Below are 6,710 nucleotides of genomic sequence, written 5' to 3'. Positions count from 1 at the left end.
CCAAAGGGCATACGCCTGCAAGCAAATGTTCTATATGGGTATGTAAAAGTGGTCTTATGTTGGTCCTCTAAAGTAATTGGGATCTGGTTATAGCTGGAATATCCATCAAGAAAACAATAATATTTATGTCCAGCTAACCTCTCTAACATCTGGTCAATGAATGACAATGGGAAGTGGTCCTTCCAGGTTACCACATTAAGTTTTCTACAGTCTATGGACACTCTCCACCTTGATTGGTCATGGGTTGAAATTAGTTCATTATTGGCATTGGGAACTACAGTCACCCCAGACTTTTTAGGCACTACGTGAACTGGGCTTACCCATTGGCTGTCAGAAATAGGATAAATTATTTCATGATCCAAGCACTTTAGGATCTCTTTCTTAATGGCTTTCATCACCACTGGGCTAGCTCTTCTTTGGGGTTCCATGGATGGTTTGAAATCGTCCATAATATGTATATGATGTTGCACAATAGAATGGCTTATACCTTTGATATCAGTCATGATCTAACCTAGGGCTTCCTTATTATCTTTTAACACTTTAAGTAACTCCTCTTCCTGGTTAGAAGTCAAATTTGAAGAAATTATTACAGGAAGAGTATGGTCAGGCCCTAGGAAAGCATACTTCAAATTAGATGGTAACCCCTTAAGATCTAGCTGAAGGGGCTAAACTATGGAAGGTTTGGGAATGGAATTGGTAAGGGGTCCTAAGGGCTCCACAGGTGTGTGAAGACTTAAGACTTTAGAAAAGAAATTTTCACTATCATCATTCAACTCATCCATACACTCTTGGAATTCTGAATCAAAATCAATATCAATGTTGGTAATTAAATCATCAAAAAAATCCAGAAAATCCTTAAGCATATTGATCTCTTCTTCCATATGTGGTTGCTTACCTATCCTAAATATGTTAAACTCAACAGTTTGGTTACCAAAAGATAACCTTAGGAAACTGTTCCAACAGTTGATTAATGCATTACTAGTAGCCAGGAATGGTCTTCCTAGAATTATTAGGATCCCATCCTTGGTTGAGTAGGGTTTGGTATCTAACACAATGAAATCAATAGGGTAAATAAATTTCCCCACCTTTAGCAAGACATCCTCAACCATCCCTTTAGGAATCTTAACAGACCTATCTACCAACTGAAGAGTAGTTTCAGTGGCTTTCAATTCTCCTAATCCTAGTTGCTTGTACACATGGTAAGGTAAAAGATTCACACTTACACCAAGGTCAAGTAAGGCATGCTCAATATAGGTGTTTCTTATGACACAAGATATGGTAGAGCTCCCTGAATCCTTATACTTGGCTACTATAGGCTCAGTAATTATGGAATTAATGTTACCTGTAAGAACGTTTTTTTGGGCACACTAGTGATACGTTTGTGAGTACACAAATCTTTTAGTACCTTTGCATAGACGGGGATATAGGATATGGCATCCCAAAGAGGGATGTTCACTTCTACTTTTTTGAAGACTTCTAAAATTTTATCCATGGAAGCAATCTTCTTTTTGTTTACCAAGCGATTAGGAAATGGGACAAGAGAAACATAAGGACTGTTAGGGATTTGCCTTTTTTCAGAAGAATCATTTTTAGTTTTCTCAACCAAATCATCTTTTATTTCAAAAGAATCTTTAAGTTTATCAGACGAACCTAGAACAAGAGGCACACTTGTGTCCTCAACTGAAGGAGAGTTAACAGCAGTAATAGATGGAGAAGATTTAGGAACGCTCTGTTGGTACTCTCTACCACTCCTAAGGGCATAAATAACATTACATTGGTTAGAGGGCCCTTGTTAGGTCTGACCTTGTACTATATTCAGTGGTGCGCTAGTTGGTGCCTGTGAACTAACAGGCTGATGATGCCTAGGGTTAGGCTCTGGTTGACTGGGTAAAGTTCCTTTTTCCCTCTCACGCATAATTGAGATAACTTGGGTGAGTTCTCTCTTAAGATTTTGATGGCTTGTCATAAGGAGGGCCATATTTTTTTTCCTAATCACTTATTCTACTTGCCTCTCCAGTGTTGGTAAACCCAGGGGATTGCTGATAAGATGATAGGAGAGGGGCCCTATGAAAACTATCCTGAGGTCCTACATTTGACCTAGGAAAAGTATTTTGGGAAAAAGATTGTTGTGCAAAGGGAGGCCTTTGGGGTCCAGATTGACCTGCTTGGTCGCCCTGATTCTAGGAGAGATTTAGGTGATTTCTCCATCCTGGATTGTAGGTATTTCTATATGGATTATTCTGATATAAGGCATTAACACTATCATTAGAAGTGCCCCCAGAGGTGTTGGGGTATTCTTCTATGACATGTCTAGGGGACTGGCACCAAGCACAAATCTTAACCAAATTGACTGATGATGGCTCTCTAGGAACAATAGCCTCAATACTCTTGATTAGGTTATCCAAATGGGCTTCCTTAGTTACTATCACATCCACAAAATATCCTTTTTCTCCTATGGTTCTTTCACGCTCTTGGGTTGATTCCCACTCACGGGTTTTGTCAGCTAAGTCAAGTAAGAATTCCCATGCCTTTCCTTCATCTGTAAAGGATGTGAATCCCTCAGAGCACATAGACTCTATCATTTGTTTAGTTGGGCAATCAATACCCTCATAAGTTATTTGACATAAATGCCATAAGTCTAGGCCATGGTGAGGGCATTCTTGGAGTAGATCCTTGAATCTCTCCAAAAGTTTAGAAAATGACTCACTAGGCTTTTGCCTAAACTGAAGGATATCACTTCTAAGCTTATTGGTCTTATGAGTTAGAAAAAACTTCTTAAGGAAGACAACTGTGAACTGTTCCCATAAGGTTTTGGAATTTGTGGGTAACCCATACAACCACTTCTTAGCTTGATCTTTTAATGCAAAAGTGATAAACCTAAGCTTAATAGCATCATCAGAAAGCTGTCGAATCTTAATTAGAACACATACCTCTTCAAATTCCCTTGGAAATAGGTATGCATCCTCAAAGGTCAACTTATGGAAGTGGGGCAACATAGTGATGTATTGAGATTTGAGTTCAAAATTATTGCCCTGGGCTTGTGGTAGAACTATGCAGGAAGGTTGGGCTGTTCTAGCAGGGAAGAACCAATCTTTTAGAGATTTAGGTGAAGGGTTTTGATGTTGGTCTCCCATATTAAAAGGTTTTAAAGAGAGCAAACGTATAAGGTCACTACTTGTTGGATCTCTTCTTTCTAACCGATTCTTAGTATTACGTACCCACCTAACACTCATGCAATAAAAAATTACCCACAACTAGAGTAAAACAAGCACAAAAGAATGGATAGCAAAACTTTTTTTTAATGAGTTTTTTTATTTTTATTTTTTTTTTGGTTTTTGGAATTTTACTAGCAGGGATCCGAGGTTGCTCAGGTCAATTCCTGAGGTACTGCAACAGGGCGAAACCTGTCTTTATCATATTGTGAGGTATAACGACCTTCACCGATACAACTATTATTGCAAGTTGTTCTTCTCAGGAATTCAATAAAAGAAAAGGAAAAACAAAACAAAGCAAACAAAGCACTCCGATTTACCAAAAAAAGTGAAAAATAACATGGAACTGTCTTCCCAACAACAGTGCCAAAAACTTGTTTGAGATTTTAAAATGTAACTGCAAGCGTACGGATCAGTGTAGCTACAGGTCGAACACAGGGAGAGCAGCCACTTTATTTTTTTTTCTTTTTTTCTGTTAATAATGCAAAAGTGAACCGATTAATGGTTGTGATCTAATTCTAATTACCGTCCTAAACATATGTATCTAAGATAACATCCTAACCATTCGTCATCTAAGAATTTAATGACACAAGCCACACAATTAAAATTACATAAATAAATAACTGAAAATAAACAACACATGCAATTAAAAGCAATGAAGGAAAAAAATGTTGAAATAAAAACAAAGTAAAAAAAATGGGATAAAGCTAGAGAGAGACTCACAAGTAGGTTTTTCTACCTAGCCCGAGGGATGCATCATAATATGAGCTTCCCTACTTGACCAGAGAGTCACTCTTACAAGGGTTACTCTACATGGCTTTAGGGAAAATGAGACAATTAAAATAAAAATAATAAAATGATGGTTCTATGGCTAGGAGGGGCAAAGCCAACACATACACTAGCTATGAACCTTGGGGGAAAGGGATAACAATAATGTAATGACTAAAATTAAAATCCTAAATTAAGAAAGAAATGGTAGTCAAAAAGAGGGAATGAGAGGGGGGGGAGAGAAGACTACTAAAGGAGCCTATTTACTTGAACTTCAACCCTTGAACTGAAAACTTGAACGATTTGAGATATCACCAGTACTAAAAACCAGATCTAGAATAAACTAAATCTAAAATTTCTAGTACTAGAGAAAACAAATCTGAAGAAAAAAATTGAACTTGAAAGACATGTTTTATAGCTTATTCTTGTCACCTAGAACTAAGCCTAGAACTAGAACTTGAAAATTATAACTTCAATTATTTAAACAATAAAAATAAAAGACTGAATCAAAAACAAAAGTGCTTGCATTAATTGAATAAAAAGAACTTACAAAAGTATTTAAAGCATAAACCTAGAATTAGAGCTAGAGAAAGAGAAAACTAGAGAAAGAGATAGAGCAACTAAGAAAAAAACTTGGAAGAAGAATGAAGTGCCTCCTCCCCTTGTGTTAATTCTATTATATAGAGAATGGGGGAGGGAAGCTAACGATTTTAGCTTCTAAAAAAAAAAAAGATTTTTTTTATCTTGTTGATGAGGTGGAGCAGAGAGAAGAGTAAAAACGTGTGGAGAGAGATCTCCCATAATTTTTTTGTCTTTTTTTTCCTATTTTTTCTCCCTTTTTCTATTTTTCTCTCTCTCCCTTTGGCCGATATTTCTTGCTTGGATTTGGACAATATTCTATTTTAATGGAAAATTCCATCCATGCCCTAGTCTTTTTTTTTTTTCTTCTTCTTTCCTATTTTTTCTCTTTATTTTCTCTCTCTCTTCTTCAAACTTGCGTACAACCATCTTCGCTGACCTCCTTTAAGTGATGAGTAGGAGAGAGAAAATCTTCTAAAAAAACTCAACAAAATGGCATGTAAGAGGTTCGAACTTGAGACTTCCTAATAAGGAAGGGATTTTGCACACGACAACTCACTAACTATGGTAGATAGTTGTTGTTACCAAAAATGAATCTTCAATCGCTTAAGGATGTGGTCTATCGATTCTTGTTGGTATTTGAAATATTCCTTATACCCTTGGAACAACTGCAGATGGGCTGGTTCTACATCTCGGTTCAGTTTTGATCCATTATTCTTTTTTTGTTCCAAAAAGAATAATCATTTTTACGGTTGACCAAACGAATGTGTACTTGCAATTGAACACATCCATCTTGCTCAGAATTTCGTCCTCTTCGTAACCATGAAAAGAAATATGACATCTTTACGTGTAAAATTAGAGATATCGCGCCCGATAGTCCTTAAGGCCTTGAAAATATTAAACCTATAAAAAGAGAGTAAAACCCATGGTAGCTCCATTCTAAATATGTAAAATGCATGTTTTACAACATTAGATTTCACACATAAATGTGCTCATCAGAAAGCATTTGCGATCTGTAAAGGACTCTTGGAGTCACTCTTTGAAGGGGCTCCTGAGGTGTTGGTGGAAAGCGATAATCAAGAAATTATCTCTTATTTGGAACCTACTTCAACAAATTCAGCTTTGTCTGTTATTGTGATACAATAGTTAATTACATGTGGGCCCGAATGCATGATATTTACACAATAAGAGTACAATTCACATATCAAGTACATAAAAGAAATCATCAAAAATCAGAGTATACAGCTCGGCTCGGTATCAAAGCCTAGGGCTCAACTCGGTATCAAAGGTTGAGCCCAGCTCGGCATCACAAGGTAGAGCTCAGCTCGGCATCAGAACTGCGGTCCCGTAGCACAACTCTCGCACGAGCAATCAGTGTCGTGCTCTAACTCCTCAGGGGCCCACCAGTCCTCTTCAGGGAACTCAACCGTGGGACCCGCCCTATGCTCATTGGGTTGATGACCTGCAAAATCATCTAAAAGAGGTGCACACGTGGGATGAGCTCACTAGCTCAGTAAGTGGAAAGATGGACCACACAGCAGTCCACACAACAAATCACAACCATATGCACTATATACTATTCAATACATTTTTAAATCACTTCCACCTAAGCAACATTACTAAGTCTTCGGTTTAGTGTTACTACAACCACAGTGTGCGTATGCTCCGGGTATGAGCCACGAACTCCATCCCGCGATACGTCCATAGGGCTGTCGGAGAAGGCCCACTGTGAGTACTCGAAAAAGTAAAAATATGCCCACCACCAACTCTTAACATAAAGTAAATGATTGAAAATTAAAGGTACTGACTCCAGCAATTTAAAAGCAGTACGATTGGCCCTCTTGAATATACCACCAGGGTTGCCGACTGTCCTAGTGACTAGCCGGGCGTAATGTCTAACCGGCACAGTGACCCGACAACCGCGACCACTGCTTCCCCCCAAATGGTAACCCAACACCTTAACCCCTTTTGGGAAGGGTCGTAGCACGGGACGGTGATAATCCTAAACCGCATGCTCCTATATGACAATAGTACGATTGTATAGTGTCACCACGTCCCATACCACGGGCCACCAATGCACTCGTTTCCAAGCTAACTACGACATCTAGTCTATTAATGCATCATGCACAATGATGTCAACATTCATCATAG

General features: G+C 38.2%; 1 non-coding gene across 1 annotated transcript; it reads left to right on the top strand.

Moving 5' to 3' along the window:
* Positions 1-2,640: 2,640 nt before the first annotated feature.
* LOC122087119 lies at positions 2,641-2,747 on the top strand. Its single transcript, XR_006142666.1, has one exon. It is a non-coding gene; the product is annotated as a small nucleolar RNA R71 (small nucleolar RNA).
* The last annotated feature ends 3,963 nt before the right edge of the window (positions 2,748-6,710 follow it).

Source organism: Macadamia integrifolia, chromosome 1 (assembly GCF_013358625.1).
Source record: "Macadamia integrifolia cultivar HAES 741 chromosome 1, SCU_Mint_v3, whole genome shotgun sequence".
NCBI lineage: Eukaryota > Viridiplantae > Streptophyta > Magnoliopsida > Proteales > Proteaceae > Macadamia > Macadamia integrifolia.
This window is presented reverse-complemented; position numbering and strand designations above follow the sequence as displayed.